We start from the raw sequence: 18,992 nt of genomic DNA, 5'->3' as shown, positions 1-18,992 counted from the left end.
GAAGTGGATTTGGCGTGTGAAGCCAGGAAGCTGGAAGATGGAACAAAACATAATCAGGAGCTACGTGCGTTTCTAGGAAGAGTAAAGTAATTGCCTGCACCAAAGGTTCTCAAACCTGCTGCACATCACAGCCACCTGCTGAGCTTCTAAATGCAGAACCTTGGGCTCCACTGGTAGACCAAGAGAAGTGGAATTTCCTGAGGCAGGGGTGAATGTGACTTTACTGGGAAATAGTCTCTGTAGATGGGATTAAGGTAAAGATCTTAAGATCATTCTAGATTTAGGATGGACTCTAGATCCAATGAGGAGAGAGAGATTTGAGACAAAGAGACACGGGAAAAGCCATGTGAAGACAGAGTTAGAGATTGAAGTTATATAGATATAAGCTGAGGAACACCAAGGACAGCTTAAAACAACAAATAATTATTAGATAACTCAGTTTCGAAGGGTTAGGAGCCAGGAGTGGCTTAGCTGGATCATTCTGGTCCAGGGTGTCTCATGAAGTTGCAGTCAAATGTCAGCTGGGGTTGCAGGCACCTGCAGGCTTGACTGGGGCTGGAGGGCCTACTTCTGAGATGGTTCCCTCACACCCCTGGTGGCAGGAGGCCTCAGCTCTTCATCAGGTGGCCATCTTCATAGCCAGAGCCACAGAAGCTGGAAGAGAGGCATGGAAAGGATTCACCTTCAGAACATCCAGAAGGTCCAGCTGCCAGCAACTTCATTTTAAACTTCTGGCCTCCAGAACTATGAAACAATATGTTTTTGTTGTTCTATCCCCACCCCACTCCCCAGCTTGCAGTAATTTGTTATGGCAGCCTCAGGAAACAAATACATACCTCCCTTTAGAGGCCCCTGGTTCATCTCAACCCCCAACTTCTGCAGTAGAGTGAGACAGGGAATTATAAAATTATAATTATAGGCCCTATATATAGGGCCTAGCTGGTTTGGCTCAGTGAGTAGAGTATCGGCCTGAGGACTGAAGGGTCCCAGGTTCGGTTCTGGTCAAGAGCACATGCCCGGGTTGCCGGCTCCATCCCCAATGGGGAATGTGCAGGAGGCAGCCAATCAATGAGTCTCTCTCATCACTGATGTTTCTCTCTCCCTTCCCCTTCCTCTCTGAAATCAATTAAAAAAGCATATATTTTTTAAAAGCCATTCTCGTTTACCAAGCACACCTTTATCTCACTTGGGTCTACCCACAACCTTGCGATGTTACATTCTTTCATAGGTAAGGCAGTATTATTATCCTTTATCATTCTTCTTCTTCTTTTTAACAGCTGAGGGAAAGGGCCCAAGAAGTGTAAGTGATTTGTCCAAGCTCCCTCCATTGGGTGGCATAGAGCCCAGAATTTGGGTCTCCAGATTCCAAATCCTGACCTCTTTAGCCCACAAGAGGAGGAATACAAGGACACTAGTAAAGTCTCCTCGTTCACTGCTATGCAGGTACTTGGGAGGTTTGGTGGTTGGGGGAGCAGGAAGGTGAGATCAAGCTTAATACCCTTCTGCCTTGCTCAGAATTACAATAGACCTTGGATAACAAGTATCTCCTATAAATTGCAGCCGTAAAGTCTAACTTAAACATTTAAGTGACACCTTCATATCCTTAACGATGCTATAAAGGAAATCCTGGTGTGGTTTATAAAGCTATTAAAATAAATGTTTCTACTCAAATAAACATTTGCTACCTCTCAGTATTTGTTTACTTGCATAATATAAGCACAAACTTACCTGAGTATGCAGATGGGCGTTATACACAAATGAACTGGTGTGCACATGTCTTGAGGGTACTTTCCTCTGAAGAGAGGTGACCTTTCAGCCTTGAAGCCTTCACCTTGCTTCTCAGTTTGAAGAAATGCCTCCGCGGCCTGATGCCACTCCATCCATGAATTTCACGTTACGCACAGAAAAGCACTTCTTAAAATGCTCTCCCCGGCCTTTCCATGTGGTTCAGCTTATCAGCTGGACCTGGATCTTTACCATTTCTCATGTCACAGAAATGTCTGTAGGCCCTGGACCACCAGAGGTTTTGGAGCAGGGGAGGGTGTGATCAGATTTATTAATCACATCTTTGAACCATGAGCTTTTGGGGCTTGATCAAAGGAGGAATAAACCCAGGCCCTGAATTTAATTCATCTTCAACATGACAGCTCTTTGATCTGCTACATTTGTTCATTATGTGAGAGAGAACATTTGAGAAGAAATTGAGTGGGTTTGAGATGATGCCCAGGGACCATAGGACTCCGTGAAAGAGTAATGGGAAAGAGTTTGCACCTGTCCGTCTTATTCACTATGGCATCTTTAGTGTCTGTGTTGGGTGCCTGGCACATGGAACGTGATGGAAATAAGTGCAGAAGGAAGGGAGACAGAGAGGAAAAGGGGGAGGAAAGTCAAGGAAGAGAAAGGGAATTCTAAATAATCTAGGCCCAGTTTCAAGTCCTGATTCCACTACCTACTAGTTCTGTGACTTTGGAAAACTTTCTTTAATTTTTCTAATCTCCAGTTCCTCATTTTGAACTGAGAATAATACTAACTTCATATTATGAGTCTTATACATCACAGCTCATATAAAAATGCCTAGAACAGTATCTGATTAGGTGCTTTGTTCCCAGTATGTTTGTTGAATGAAAAAAAGGAGGAAGGAAAGAATGGGGGGAGTGAGGGAGGGAGGAAAGAAAGAAGGATGAATGGTTATTTCCCAGTGCATGAATGGCCCTGGAGCTTGGGCACATAGAGTATGGCACATGGGACCAAGTTGATCACTTGAGGGGTGTCAGTGAAACACTGCCTGCCTTCTTACTTTTGTGCCAGCTTTTCATCATTTACCATCCACACTTGAGGGGTTTATTCCATGGGAAGTGTAGCCAGTAACATGGCAGCTAGTCAAACAACACAGATAGCAGCAGCTAAGGCTGTACATGGGCAGCCTTTCAATGAAAAGAGGAAGAATGGAGCAGTTGAAAACTTCCATTCAAAATCAGTAATGATAAGTTACAAGTGACTGTGTGTATGGAGGACAAGTGAGACATGGGCAGGAGGAGGGTGGGGAGCCAGCCCCCACTCTGTGCTAACTGTGGAACAGGGGTTCCAATCAGGCTGCACACCAAAAGTCTACTTAGATTAAGTAAATAATTTAAAAATTTCAACTTAGAAAACAGTAGTTTAAGAGAATATTTTTTCCTTCTTTTGTACCCAATATCTTTGGAACCTTTAAAATTGTATTACTTGAAATGTAAAAGTTTCAGCTGCCGTGGAAAACAGTTTGGTGGTTCCTCAAAAAGTTAAACATAGCCCGGCCAGTGTGGTTAAGTGATTGAGCGTTGACCATAAACCAGGTCACCATTCTATTCCCAGTCAGGGCACATGCCCAGGATGCAGGCTCGATCCCCATTAGGAGACGTAGAGGAGACAGCCAATTGATGATTCTCATCATTTATATTTCTAACTCTCTCTCCCTTTCCCTTCTTTTCTGAAATCAATACATATGTGTGCGTGTGTGTATTAAATATAGAATTACTATATAATTCAAAATAATTGAAAACAGATACTCAAACAATTATATGTACATGCTTGTTCATAGCAGAACTATTCACAATAGCCAGATGTCCATCAACAGATGAATGGACGAAGAAATTGTGGTATATTCATACGATGGGATATTATTTGGTCATAACAAGGAAAGAAGTAGTGATGTGTGCCACAACATAGATGAACCTCAAAAACATTATGCCAGCCCCAACTGGTTTGGCTCGGTGGATAGAGCATTGGCCTGTGGACTGAAGGGTCCCAGGTTCGATTCTGGTCAAGGGCATGTACCTTGGTTGCGGGCACATCCTCAGTAGGGGGTGTGCAGGAGGCAACTGATTGATGTTTCTCTCTCATCGATGTTTCTATCCCTCTCCCTTCCTCTCTGTAAAAAATCAATAAAATATATTTAAAAAAACAAAACATTATGCCAAGTGAAAGAAGCCAGACACAAAATATATATTGTATGATTCCAGTGATATGAAATCATATAAAATGAAATTAAATATCCAGAAGAGACACATCTATACAGACAGAACAAAGACTGGTGGTTGCCAGAGACTGGCAGGAGGAGGCAATGGGGAGAAACTGCCTAGTGGGTAAGGAGCTTTATTTTGGCATGATGGCAATGTTTTGGAGCTAGATAGAGTTGTTGGTTGCACAACATTGTGAATGTACTAAATGCCATACTGAATTGTTCACTTTTAAATGGCTAATTTTATGGTATGTAAATTTTACCTCAATGAATCATGTTTTAAATTATATTAATGAATGTAACTGTTTTAATACATATACATGATAAGGAAAATTCCAATCCCACAGAGGGGTATAAATGAACATAGGTCTCCTTCATGCACCTTACCTTCAGTCTCCCTGTAAGCAATTGCTAGAAGTTGTTGTGAATTTGTTCAGAGTATTTCAAGCATATACATATATATTTTACATACTTATATATATTACATTATATATCTTACTATCATACTATTCTATAGTGAAGAATGTTTGAAAAACACAATTTCATAGGCCTCAACCCAGATCTACTCAATGAGAATTTTCAAGGATGGTCCCAGGAATCTGTGTTTACAAAGCTACCCCGGAGTTATGAATGTGCAGATGGTTGGGGAGGCTGGGCTGGTCCAGCCTGTGGCTTCCCTGTCGTTCCTGAGTACTTAGGCCTCCTGCCTTCGGATTGGTTGGTCTACTGGGGTCTTCTCTCAGGCCTTTAGTTCTCCTTCTCATATACTCCTCTGTGCTCACCAACTGCCAAAGACCACCTCCTGCCCCTCCAGGCTTCTCTCAGGGTATTTCCAAGGGCCAGCATCTTAGAATCTGGATCTCTAGCACTCAATAGAATCCTCACCTTGACTTCATTGCTACCCATGGTTGCAAGACCAACTCACAAAAGACTGCTTGACAAACCAGAATGTTAATGTGTTTCAAAAATATCTGCCATTCATTGAGCCCCTACAGCGAGGCAGGTACTGGGTTAGGCGTTTGTTTGTTTTACAATAGCTCCCTCAGGGTAGATTTTATTAACCCCCATTTTACAGATAAGGAAGGCAACGGAAGCTTAGAGAGGTTAAGGAACTTGCAGGGTAATGAGTGGAGCCGGTCGGACTCTGAAATCTATATTCTTTCCTTTATCCCGCACTGTCCAAAACCTGTCAGTCATGATGGGAAGTGGGCCTTGCCAGGAACAGGAACAAGTAAGTCTATATCTGGGACACCTCTTCCTGCTAACAAGATGCCTGGGAACTAAATTTAATCTGAAGATGAACACAGAATGAGAGTCAAGGGCACAGAGCATCTGGAGGCATCGTCCACAAAACCACAGCACACTAACCTTGACCCACCACAGAACTCTCCTCTCTGGGAACCTGAGTATTGGTGTCTTCCCAACACAATGAACCCTCCCTTAGCAGAATGCCAAGTAAGCCCTGGGAGATTTCTGTTTTGGCTGTGTTCCCCAAGGTACTGACCAGCACCATCAGTTGGAAAAACAGGCTCTGGAACCCACAAACCTAGGTTCAAAGCCCACCTTCTCCATGTATAAGCCATGTGACTCAAACACCATTTCTGCTCCATCCTCCCAGGGGTTTCCATGCATAGTGAATGTATGTAAGACTCACAGCCCACAGCCCAGTTGTGGCTGGTTCCCCTCTCCCTCCTGCAGACACAGCTTTTCTCCAGGTACTTTTCTTTTGTCACACTCTAGTCCTGAGGTCTGTTTCCGGTCATGTTTCTGGGACTTGGGTAATTCTTAATCCTTTCCCTCCTGGCCCTCTCTCCCCTTTGCCCTCAATCCAAACAGGCATATGATCAGGTCCTGGCCCAGGCACTGGATAGATATAAAAAGGACATTGTCTTTGAAACTGGGAGCCTGGGTCCTACTTGGGGGAGGATTTCTACCTCTCACAGCTCCCTAAGCAGGCTCTGGGAGTCACATGAGGACCCGTGACCCTGCCTGGGCCAGATGGCTTTCCATCTCATGGCAGACTGGACAAGCCCCTTGGGACAAAGCAGTTGCCCACTGCCTGACTCCCAGGCAACTCATAGCAGGCTTACCTTGCTCTCTTGATGGCCATCTTCCTGCCAAAAGTTAGGTAGAATATTAATTCATAAATCAAGCCCCCTTTTTACTCATAATGATTATCATTAATTCAGGGGATCCTTATCCTTGGCTTATATTCAACAGGCTGTGTCTCCTTAAGCTGTGGGCACAACTGATATCTATTGAGTGTTTACATCACACTAGGTGGATTCTACTTGAGTTATTTCATTATGTCCTCATAACAATCTTAGGAAGTGGGTACTGTTTCTATCCCCAGTCCAAAAACAATGACAATAACATATATATATATATTAGTTCGTGCACCAGTGGGGTCCCTCAGCCTGGCCTGCAGGACTGGGCCGAAACCATCTCTCTGACATCCCCTGAGAGGTCCTGGATTGCAACAGGGCGCAGGCCAGGCCGAGGGACCCCACCAGTGCACGATCGGGACTGTGGAAGGATGCAGGAGGTTGGCCAGCTGGGAAGGGACCGCAGGAGGGCTCCAGGGCGTGTCCGGCCCATCTTGCTCAGTCCCAATTGGCCGGACCCCAGCAGCAAGCTAACCTACTGGTCAGAGCATCTGCCCCCTGGTGGTCAGTGCACGTCATAGCAAGTGGTTGAGCAGCCTTAGTATATCATTAGCATATTACACTTTGATTGGCTGAACGGCCGACTGAATGACCAGACACTTAGCATATTAGGCTTTTATTATATAGGAGATATATATCACTATGTTGTAGGTGTCATTCTCCTGCTTTACATTTATTAACTCATTCTGTCATCATTACAGTCCTATAGGGCAGATACTCCAGAGGTTGAGCAAGTGGTTCAGGTCACATGGCCAGCAAATGACAGAGACTATGATTGAAGTCTAAGCAGTCTGGCTCCCGAGGCTCCTGACTATTCTGCTATACTGCTTCCCATTTTCTCAAAGAGGGTTCTCCACATAATGTCACCAGCCCACAGATACCATTACAAATCAATGGGGTGTGAGCCAGATGAGGCCTGGCTCAGCCTCACAGGTTCCTGAGGCGCTGAAGGACAGACCACACTGATTGATTTCTCAGCTGGGTCTTTAAATGTCAGCGTGTGCGTGACCACCTCAGACCTTGGGCACAGAAATAAAATGCAGAAGGAAAGGGCATTCTAATGCATGGATGAAAGGGAGGCAGGGCAGCAGAAGAGCAACAGCCCAGAGCACGCACGCATGCTTCCTGGGCAGCAGGGAGGGGCTCCCTGTTGGTAGTGGGGGATAGGAGTAGGGTGAAAGTTGCACCCTTGACCTTGGGCTGCTGGGAAGCCATTTATGGCATGACACCAACCGGGGAGAGCTGGATCTTAACCTGATTTAGCTCCTCTATCAGTATTGATTGGTCACTGCTAGGAACTGCTCATTTAGGTCAGCCTGGCCACTTGAGCACAGCTCATCACCACATATGCAGTGTGGAAGAGCAAAGACAGCTCGCCCTTCCTCCCACCCCCAGGATTCACCGGGACCCACTCCGGTCACCAGGCCCTGCTGCATGACCCTCAGGACCTGCCCCATTCGGTCATTCATTGATCTGGGAGCTCAGGGGACACACACACATGGCAGAGATGAACCTACCTGCTCCCATGCAGCCTAGAAGGGGAGACTGACAGGATAGGAAGGAAAGAGAAATAGACCTAACATGAATTTCAAATATGTTCTGCGCGATAAAGAAAATAAAATGAGGGACTGCGAGAGAGACTAGTGGGGAGGGAAAGGAGGAGGAGGAAGGTAGCCCAGGAGGGCCTCTCCCAGGAAGTGGTGTTTGAGCTGAATTCTGAGCGATGAGAAAAAGGGAGCCATTTGAGATCTGAGAAAAGAGTTCTCAAGGCAGGGGGAACAGCAGAGACAAAGCCTTGGAGCAGGCGCAGACTTAGCCTTTGGACCAAGGGAAGCTCATGCTGTGAGCAGCAGAGAGGTGGGTGGTGATGGGGGAGGCCACCAACCCCTGGCACTTTGTCCTTGTGGGATGGCTCTCCTTCAATAAGCTGCCCAGGTTCACCATCAGAACTTGACATCAGAGGACCTCTTTCTGCCCTTTCCACCTGTGTCCGGTGATATGACTTTGGGTTGGCCCCTTGCCTCACAGTCTGGGTAAAAGATTACAGAGAGGAGAAGACCCTTGCCCTACCATGCCTTAAAAAGAGATCCATCGTGGGAGGCTAAGGAAGGACGTGGGAGACAAGGAACTTCCTGATCTCCAGGGACCGTCTCAGCCTACCGTCCACCTCCTCTAGGCCTAAGCTCACGTCACATCCCCGCTGACCACTCACTCATCCAGATCTGCACTGGACTCTGTCCCTGGGCCTCTGCTCTTGCTGGTCCAACACTGGCAATGACCTTGCCCCACATCTCCAGGCGGGAAATCCCTCTCGCCTCGCATAACCGATTCCAACTCCCCATTACATTTCAACAGAAAGTTCTGGGAGGCAAATGGGGAAGTGAGACAGGAAAAGGAAGGAACCCTGAGTAGGGGGCATTATCAAGCAAGTTACCACACCGGGTAACTAGAGTTCAATCCTTCTGGGAGACTCTGGTCGTCGATGTAGACTGTAGGTTCACAACTTGGTTGAAAATTGCAATTACCTGAGAGCTTTAAGATTCAGATTTAATTGGTCTGGGATGTGCCTGGGCATAAAAAAATTTTTTTTATATTTCCCAGGTGATCTTATATGTAACAAAGTTTGAGTCATTGGTGTAGCATACATCTCAGAGCTAATCCCAGCCAAGAGGTGTGAAAACTGGGGTGCTTATCCACCAACTCTCCATCCATCATTGGTTGAAGATGTTTGCAGCTTATTCTGTGAGTGGTTGCCTCCTGCATGCGCCCTGGCCGGTGTGGTTCAGTTGGTTGGAGCATCACCCCATACACCAGAAGGTGACAGGTTCGATTCCCAGTCAGGGCATATACACGGCACAGGCAGGAGGCAACCAACCGGATGTCTGTCTCTCTCTCTCTCTCTCTCTCTCTCTTTCATCAATTTAAAAAGAAAAAAAGCTCAGGTCCCTTGACCAGAAAAAAATCCCAAACTCACAGATGTGTGTAATAAGCAGTCTTGGGCGTATGAGGGTGAAATTGAGCAAGGTGATGATAGCATCGCTAATCCTTCATCTCTAAAATGGGGGCAAACAATTTGTGGATTTTTGTGAGGGTTAGCAAATGTCTGTTAAGTGCCAGACACACAATAGGCATGTCATAAATGTTGTTATTATGGTCTTTGCTGTGGGTTATTGGCATATTCCCTTCAACACCCAGCCAGGGGCTTTGTGGTAGAGGATACCCAGTAAACATGGCCCCTTGCCTCACAGTCTGGGTAAAAGATTACAGAGAGGAGAAGACCCTTGCCCAACCATGCCTTCAAAAGAGATCCATCGTGGGAGGCTAAGGAAGGACGTGGGAGACAAGGAACTTCCTGATCTCCAGGGACCGTCTCAGCCTACCGTCCACCTCCTCTAGCCCTCAGCTCACTTCACATCCCCGCTGACCACTCACTCATCCAAATCTGCGCTGGACTCTGTCCCTGGGCCTCTGCTCTTGCTGGTCCAACACGGGCAATGACCTTACCCCACATCTCCAGGCGGGAAATCCCTCTCGCCTTGCATAACCGATTCCAACTCATGCAGCCGTTCCTCACTCCCCATTACATTTAGTCGCAGAGCTGGGTTGTTGGGTTGGGTTTTTTGTTGTTGTTGTTATTGTTTCTTTGTGTTTTTAAATGTTCCTCTAGCATTTGTTTGAAGATCTATTTGACCTTTCATTTCTCTTTGTCTTATATTATAGTTTTCTGAATACCTGTTTCTTCCATCATACCACAAAGTCTATGGAGATCAGGACGTCATATCTTGGCTCTGCCAAGTCCTGGCTGTGAGGCTTTTGGCAAGATGCTTAATCTTTCCAGATCTCAGCTTCCTTTGATTGCCACAGAAGCAGACTCTAAAACCAGGATTCAATATCGAAATGTATTCGGAGGTGACCCCCCGTCCTCACAGTCCCCACTCCCGAGAAGAAAATAACCACCAATGTTCACGAGTTCAAGCGTCGTATGGAAGTCTACATCCTTGTAGTGGTACTCAAGGGGCAGCTCATTTCCTCTTGGGGTGGGGATGGGATAAACATCAGAGTCTTCATGATGTTTGTTCCAAGCAGGGTGCTGGGCACTCTACACACATCACTAATAAAAGCGATAATAGTTTACATGCCCTGTGCACCTCCTGTGTGCCAGCACTCTCCTCCTCCTCCTCTGCCTCCTCCTCTTCCTCTGCCTCCTCCACCTCCCCCTCCTCCTTTTTTAGTTTATTGATTTTTTAGAGAGAGAGAAAGGGAGAGGGAGAGAGAGAGAGAGAAACATCGATCTGCCTCCTAAATGCCCCCTACTGAGGATCGGCCTACAATCCAACATGTGCCTTCACCAGAAATCGAACCAGCAACCTCCCGGTGCACTGGACAACACCCAACCAACTGAGCCATACTGGCCAGGGCTCTTCTACTAGTAAGTGCTCATTTAATCCTCGCAACACTCCTATGAGGCAGATACTATTGTTACTTCCATTTCGCAACTAAGGAAACTGAAGCTTGAACTGAGAGATGAAGTGACTTGCCCAAGGTGGCACAGGGGTGGAGCAAGGACTGTAACCCCGGCTGTCTGGCTGCTAAGCCTCCTCCCTTAACCATCATATTGGAGACCTCCTGACACCCCATTTTGTTCTCACAATCCAAAGAAGGAAGTATCATTATCTTGCTCTTCACTAAAGACAATAAAGCTCAAGGAAGCCACAGTCACAGCAGGGATAAGGCATGGCTCTGAGTCCAGTCCCAGCTGTCCGATTCTGAAATTCTTCCTAGTCCTTTGCCCCAGCCTGCTCCCGTGGCCCAGCGCTCCTTCATGAGAGAACCCTATTTGGGCAGGTCCTGGCTCTCTTAAGCGTTTCTTCTCCACTGAAAACCAAGCTCTTTATAAAGTGGACCCCACCATCTGCCCTACTGGGTCTTGGCCACCCCTAGGGCCTTCCTTTCCCTCAGGCCCCCGCAGGAACTCCCACAGTCATCAAGATGGGCCCACTTGCAGTGGCTGGTGTGGCTCAGTTGGCTGAGCATCATCATCCCATGCACCAAAAGGTTGCTGGTTCAATTCCCAGTCAGGGCATATGCCCGGATTGTGGGCTTGATCTCCAGTAGGAGGCATGCAGGAGGCAGCTGATCAAATGTGTGTCTCTCACATTGATGTTTCTTTCTCTCTTTCTCTCTCTCTCTCTCTCCCGTCCTTCTACCGATGTTTCTTTCTCTCTTTCTCTCTCTCTCTCTCTCTCCCTTCCTTCTACCTTCTCTAAAAATAAATGGAAAAAATATCCTTGGGTGAGGATTAACAACAACAACAAATCAATAAATAATAACAAAAAATGGGCCCACTGGGCACAGAACTGACATCTCTAGCCCCACAAGGATGGCGCCTATTGGTAGGCCCCAAGGGTGGCCCGATGTTCCTGCTGGGGTGTCTTGCCCCGTCCCCGTTGCCATCATATTTTTAACTAGGACTGTGGGGGCACCAGGAAAGATGGGTTTTGCTGGAGTGAGCACAGCCCAGCCTGTCTCAAGCACTCACCAGCTCTTTGGTACCCAACTGGGCAGATAAGCAGGATTCTGCCCTCTCTCCCCTCTTACACTCAGAGCCTTGTCCCTTTGAGGAAATCCAGGAAGGCTGCTCTGCACTCAGAGAAAACGCTGTTCCAGTCTAAGGGCTTATAATGAACCAAATTATCCTGAATTAATTGGATGTCGTTAGCAGCATCAGGGAGGGGGTTGGGGAGCAGCAGCATCCACCAAGCCTGGGAAAGGGAAAGCGGAGGCAGGACAGCCCACAATACAAAATGCACAGCTTGTGCGAGAGAAGCAGTCCTTACTGTCAGCTCTCGCCGAAATAGCCAAGGCACCCACTCTCGCCTCTGAGAGCACCTCTAGCCTGAAACTCGACTCTCAGCCTTCGGCTTTGAACAGTGTGCCTCCAGGTGCATCTGCCCTGGTTCACAGGAGCGATAACACAGCCTTGATGATAAGAATGAGCCGGTAGCAGCCCCCACTGCCCCACTGAGCTCCAGGGTCAAATTACAAAGGAATCGGGAGGCCCCATCTCTTGGCCGTACATCCTACTTCCTGCCTCGATGGGACAGGCGAGGGAGGAGTCTCCAAGCTGAGAATCACATCTGGCTAAGTAATTGCAGGAAACAGAAGACTGAGGCTCAGAATAGCGCGTGTGGTCTTCAGCCAGCGCAGAACAGAGGTGGTGCCAGACAGGAGCACCTGCTAGCGGGATCTGAGCCCAGAGTCTTATCCTGGCTGTTACAGACCGGCTCTCTGACCCTGCACAAGACACTCCCCTCTCTGAGCTTCAGTGTCTTCAACTGAAGGTGCTGGAATGAAGAGTTCATCTCAATGGTGGGTCACAGACATTGGGAAGAGGCAGGGTCTTGCAGGTATTGCTAAGGTTTAGGAATCTTTGCACGTACCGTAAGCAGTCTGTTTGTTGGGAAAAGAATAGCTCTCATGCTCACATGAACCATATGTTTTCCAAATGAACATAGAATCTATTAATAAAATAAAAACTTTACTCTAAAGCAGTCACTGAGTTCACAGGAATTTTTGTATTATTTTCTTTTTTTTAAGTGACACTTTATCTTTTTTTCATTTTTTGGTGGTAAATAAGCATAACATAAAATGTACCATGAAATTGACATCCACATTCACTTTTTCACTTTCCCAAACTGGAACCCTGTACCCATTAAACACTAATTCCCCATTATTTCCCCTCTACCCAGTCATGGGAACCACTGGTCATTAATTCCTTAATCAAAAGACACTAAGAAGGAGCAAGTCTTCTCTGGGGTCTGTGGAATAAATTGATGTTGAAAAGAAATCCTACCTCCTGAAAAGGAAGACCTAGATGGGCAAAACCCCAGCCTGAGCTGACATTTAGTGATTCTACGTTTTCTAATGTTGGGAGGAATAAAATCAATCTGTTAAATTTTTTTATGCTCTAGTTGGTTTGGCTCAGTAGATAGAGTATCAGCCTGCGGACTGAAGGTTCCCGGGTTCTATTCCGCTCAGGGGCACATGCCCAGGTTGCGGGCTCGATCCCCAGTAGGGTGTGCAGGAGGCAGCCAATCAATGATTTTCTCTCATCATTGATGTTTCTCTCTCTCTCTCTCTCTTCCTCTCTGAAATCAATAAAAATATTTTTTACTAAAATGAAGATGAATTTACCTTTGAAAATTTTTCACACATATGGGAAGGTGGAGGTAGACTCTACAGAAAGTGTTTGCAGAGCCATCAGAGCATTGGTTTCCCCTGCAGGGCTGCAAAGGGCACACGGAGGAGCCTGGCCTGGAGCAGGTAATGTTCTAGATCTTGACCTGCTGATGGTTACATGGGTGTGGACATATGGAAAAATTCACTGGGATGTTTGATTAAGATTTATGGACTTTGCTGCATGTATATTCTACCCTGAATAGCATTGTTTTAAAAAGGAAGTGAGCCATCAGTTCAAAAGGATACAAGTAACAGCATCAGACCGGGAAGGGCCATATCTTTCCCCGCACCAGGTTGTTAGGTAAGTGTGCGCCTTGCTTGTACAAACAGGGCAGGGTCCGTTCAATCCTGAAATAACACCAGGCAATGGAGCATTTCTTTATTTGTTTGTTAAAGAAAACTATAGAGAGCACCTTCTTTGATCCAGGCCCCCTGCAAGGTCCTGGAGGTAACAGGGGAAGTCTCTGAACTCAGGAGCTGCATCGACCATCGACCATCGCTGTCTCACTGGTCCACCTACAACATACATGGTCGGGTTCTGTTTTATCTCACCGAAGTAGCTCTGGCTGCAACCTAAGCTTCTTTCCTCTTCTACTCTTTCAGCAGAGGTCATCTTAAAGACTCTCAGAGGACACATTGGCCAGATGATCATTAGTAGGAGTAATCCTCTTTGTCAGGCAACACAATCTTTATTCCTTTATAAACCTGTTCCTCTACAAACCCTGTGATCACAGCACCCTGGTTTAACACTAACAAGGTGGTATTGCAAGCTATCTGTTTATGTATCTTTGATCTGGAATTTCTTGAAAACAGGGAACTGCTATATTCATCTTTGTACTAATTATATTTAGTGAACACCAAATATGTGTGTAGCATAGTGTCTGGCACATAGTATCACAAAGTTAATTGAACGGATAGGTGAATTTATAAGTGGCTAGATGAATGGAAGAGCAGTAAGCCCATAGTGGTTAAATGAGAGAGTCACACAGGAATGGCTGGACTGCAAGTGACACTTGTCCCAGACTTAGATCCACCCTCTCCCCTTGGCAGATAACAGCCCACATCATAAAACTTCCTGTCTATCCCTTTGAAGAGATGGGTTTGATTTACATCTGGCATCAGGCAGCAAAAATAGGGGCCTTCAAACTTTTATTGCCTTTTTATTATTCCTGGTGACGCACAGAAATCTCATCCAAAACATTAGCAATTACTTTGAAGGTGCATGTTCCAAAGGTTTGGGAATGGGTGTTTTCTAATTTGATAAGTCAGGTTGTTTCTGCCAGGCAGGCCCAGGGGCACGAGCAGGACTGGAGCTGATTTAAAAGCAGAATTGATCTTTCAAGCCTCATTTTCATTTCCATCAGCACACTATCAGACACCTTATGCCCGGGCCAGTTCCTGTCCATGTATAATTTATACATTTGACTTCAATAGATTAATCTCTGTCTCATTCACACGGGGTGGAACAGGAAGAACTCCCTCTTTTATTTTCCATGGGGAATGATTGTGTAGAGCTCCATATATTTTATTCTGTCTCTGCCCAGAGAATTCTTTTTTTAAAGACTAATTCCAAACTCCCTCTCATATTTATTAAGTCTTTAGGAACAGGTTGAATGGTAGACATGTGTGGTGATTTCTGTTTATACCGGACATGGGCTTATCCCAGGCATATCAGAGAAGAGACCAGCTTGTTAGAAATGCCCATCCACTTTGGGGTGGAATTGGGATGTTGGGGAAAAGGCTGAAGCTACCCCACCTGATGCCAGTGTCAGTGCCACCAACCTCTGACCCCAGTGTAGCTCCCCATCCTTTGAGTTCCCAGGATCCTCCTCAAGGAGCATAAGTAGGTCTCCTGCAAGAAGTGGAGAACACCAGAGAAAGACTAGTTGCTCTTTCCTAAACCTAATAAATTCCCACAGCACCAGGCTATGTTGTTCTTCCCGTTCTCCATGTTTCTGCCCTATTGCCTTCTGGGATAATCTGATCCAATTCTGGAATCCCAAAGTTTCAAGAACTATCTTGGCAGTGTCTGAATCCTTCCCCCACCCCCAACCTCACACCCAAAGCCTGTTATCAAGGAACCTAGTCTTCTCCATGCATTAGCCATTTCAGGCCTGGGAGTCAAGCCACAAGCCTTCCTTCGGGAAGCTATTCCTAGCTGGGCGGTGTGGCAGACTGTATTTTCTAAGGTGGCTGCAACAAGATCCCTCATCCCACGTGTTCTGAATGTGACACTGGTGATTTTCCCATTAAGAGATACAGTCTACATCTCCTCCACTTGAAACTAGGCAGACTTGTGACTATAGCAGAAGTAATATTTTTGCTTCCACCTGGCTCTCTGGGAACTCTCGTTCTTGGAACAGCTGCCATGCTGTGAGGAATCCCAGACCACATGGAGAGGCAACATGTAGGTGCCTGGGTGACAGCCCCTGCAGAGATCCCAGACAAAGGCCAGCATCAATGCCAGTCCTGCAAGTGAGGAAGCCTTTGAAATGACTCTAACTCCAGCTACCATCTGACTGCAATTGCCCAAGGGATCCTTAGTGAGACCCACCTACCCATCCAATTAATCTGCAAAACCATCAGAGTTAACAATAAAATGATTATTGTTAGTTTTCAGCCACTATTTTGGGGAACAATTCATTATACAGCAATAGATAACCGAAACAGGCACGATTAGCAGAGCAAGTGATGACAAAATTGGGCCTCTGGCAGCTTTTCACCTCCCCAGCTTAAAAGACACCCGACATTTACATAAAATCACATGCAAATGAGTGCTGGCAGCCTCAGATCCTCCTTCTCTCAGCAAACATTTGGAAAGGAGGACAAGGTAGGGAAGAAAGAGAAACAATATTCATTGAATGCCTGCTGTATGCCAGGTAGGTAACTTCTTATCTATTATACAAGAAACTGATGTCCGGAGAAGTTAACTGACTTGACTAGGGTCACACTGCTAGTAAGTGTGCTGTTTGTAAAATGAGGCCTGGCTCTAGCCGGTTTGGCTCAGTGGATAGAGCATCAGCCTGTGGACCGAAGGGTCCTGGGTTTGATCCTGGTCAAGGGCACATACCTCAGTTGCAGGCTCCTCCCTGGTCCGGGCCCTCGTCGGGACTCATGCAGAAGGCAACCAATCCATGTGTTTTTCTCACATCGATATTTCTCTCTGTCTTTCCCTCTCTCTTCTTCTCACTCTAAAAATCAATGGAAAAATATCCTCAGGTGAGGATGAAGTAATAAATAAATAAAGTGAGGCCTGCATAAGTAGCCTATGGCCTGGGAAACGTGGAGGAAATACATGCTCAATAGAGATTAGTTGAATGAATGAATGAGTGAATGAATGAAAGTGAGGCCTGCATAAGTAGCCTATGGCCTGGGAAACATGTGGAGGAAATACATGCTCAATAAAGATTAGTTGAATAAATGAATGAATGGATGCACTCCACTTGCCTTCTCTCTCTAGCCATTTTCTTTCCCGGTGGCTAAGAGGGCAGGTTGAACAGCCAATGGGGCAACCCACCTGGTTTGCTTTTCCCAGGAAGAGCAAGAGAAGGGAGAGAGTGGCTGTGAGCTGAACCTAGGATCCCACTGTGGCTGTCTCCTGAGATAGACTGGCCTTCCTGGCAGGTGGAAGTCACCATTCTACCCTTCCTCTCAGGTCAGGGTCTTAGGACTACCTCCTCCTCTAGTCTCACCCCTCTCAAAGGTGCAGCTCCGGGCCCAGATTCCCAGATGTCCCTTCGAGCCCACCACAGCCCCATCCTGCTTGTGTGTGCAGTCTCTGGTGTCAGTTCCCAGGTCAGAATCGGTGTCATGGTGATTATGACCCCTGAGAAGCAGCCAGGCAGGGCCACAGGGCTTCTCTTTGCACCCTTGTTGTCTCTAAGCACAACTAAAGGGTGTCCCAAAATTCACACAAGAAGTAATTTTGATAGAAAACACAGGTTTATAATTAAAAATTGTAAATTTTTTATTGATTCATAAAGTATAGAGTATAGGGTTATGTATGGAATAGCACATTGGGTAAATAGCCTCCATGGCTTTGCTGGCACATACGCAAAGCCGTGGTCTTCATTGGTCTTCATTGTCCCTGCTCCTGGGCCATAATTGGTACTTGGTAATGCTTATCAAATTGAAGGGATTGAAATCAAAGGGCAACAGATATTAGAATCTGATTCAATAAACCAAGTAAAATTAGGCTTTTATTTTTTGTTGTTGTTGTTGTTAATGCTCACGCAAAATTCAAATCTTGCCTGAATTTTGGGACACCCTTTAGAATCAGAAATAGCTTTCTCCTTTGCTACGGGCATTTGAGGAGGGCTGTGGGCCCTACAGCTGTAGTACCTTTCCCTTGCTCTTTTTTTATTCACCCTAGAAAATCATACATTCTTCCAGGAAAGAGGGAGACGAAGGCAAGCCTGCCAACGAACCTACACTGACCAGGCAGGCACCTACCATGCCCCAAGCACTGTATGATGTACAGTGATCATCTCATTGAATCCTCATAACAAGGCTATGGAGGTACATATTATTACCCCTATTTGACAGATCATGAAACTGAGGCTCAGAGAGGTTAAATAACTTTCCGAAAGTCACACAGTTACTGCGATTTGGGACTGGATTTCAAGCCCTGTCAAGCCTATAGAGCTCTAAAGCCTGTGCTCTTTTCCTTCTTCCCGGGAATCAGAATCCTCTTGCCCCTGAAGCATGTGGGGCCATCGCAGGGCCAGGAGATAAGCCCTCCTCCACCACCAGGATATCACACGTGGAGCTGGGGCAGTAAACCCTGCAAAGACCATAAGCAACTTGCTCAGTAAAACAGATCTGAGCTGCCTCTGTGGTGCTTTGCTTTTGTCTGCAAGACATTTGTACTTCCGATATTTGATTCTGGTGTGAACTTGTTCCTGAGCCAGCCACCTATCCAGCCCTGCCTCCCAGAGCTCAGAGGAGCTCATACTTCTTCCTATGTATCTCACCTAGCCCAGGACTGAATCCATTTCTGCTCAATCCCGTGATGACACAGTGGTTCAGCACCTACGTTCAGGGTTCAAATACTGCCTGGGTTCAAATGCTGGTTCTTACTACTAATAGGACCTCTAGCAAGCTACTCAACCTGTCCTTGGCTCAGTTTCCCCATTTGCAAAATAGAGCTAGTGAGAAAACTTACCACCTAGGGTTGTGAGGACCCAGCGAGTTGGCATGTGGAAAGGCGCATAACATAGTAAGTTGGCTATTGGTGCTATTTCCATCCGGTGTGAGTTAAACACCACCCAAGTGCACATCCTCCACACCCAAAAAGAGCCCTATTCAGGGTCTGCAGCACAGGCCATTCTGAAGACCATACTAAACAGCCTGCCAGGATCCTCACCTCACCTACCACCCCTCTCAGAACCAGGCAGGGACTGGTTGGGAAGCCTTTGCACATCAAGGAGGATGTTCTTTGAAACTGGCCAGGTGTAGCCTTAATAACTCACAAGCCAGCTGCACCCCATTTCCCTTCACATGGTACAAACTACTTCACCACATTCAAGACTCACCTTAACCCTAAGATCATTTCCTCAAATTGCCTGTGCGTGGCCTGGAGGCAGCACCAT

At 46.3% G+C, this 18,992-nt stretch overlaps 2 long non-coding RNA genes across 2 annotated transcripts; both read right to left on the bottom strand.

Moving 5' to 3' along the window:
• Positions 1-457: 457 nt before the first annotated feature.
• Positions 458-3,301, bottom strand: LOC106727913. Its single transcript, XR_001364151.1, has 3 exons — positions 1,729-3,301; positions 837-876; positions 458-744 (listed from the first exon to the last, which is right to left on the bottom strand). It is a non-coding gene; the product is annotated as an uncharacterized LOC106727913 (long non-coding RNA).
• An 8,145-nt stretch (positions 3,302-11,446) lies between these two features.
• On the bottom strand, positions 11,447-16,507 carry LOC106727911. The gene is made up of 4 exons (XR_001364149.1): positions 16,472-16,507; positions 15,184-15,253; positions 13,648-13,917; positions 11,447-12,562 (listed from the first exon to the last, which is right to left on the bottom strand). It is a non-coding gene; the product is annotated as an uncharacterized LOC106727911 (long non-coding RNA).
• Positions 16,508-18,992: the final 2,485 nt, after the last annotated feature.

This window comes from Myotis brandtii, unplaced genomic scaffold, assembly GCF_000412655.1.
Source record: "Myotis brandtii unplaced genomic scaffold, ASM41265v1 scaffold50, whole genome shotgun sequence".
NCBI classification, from domain to species: domain Eukaryota; kingdom Metazoa; phylum Chordata; class Mammalia; order Chiroptera; family Vespertilionidae; genus Myotis; species Myotis brandtii.
Note: the sequence above shows the minus strand (reverse complement) of the source record. Positions and strands in the feature narration are given on the sequence as shown.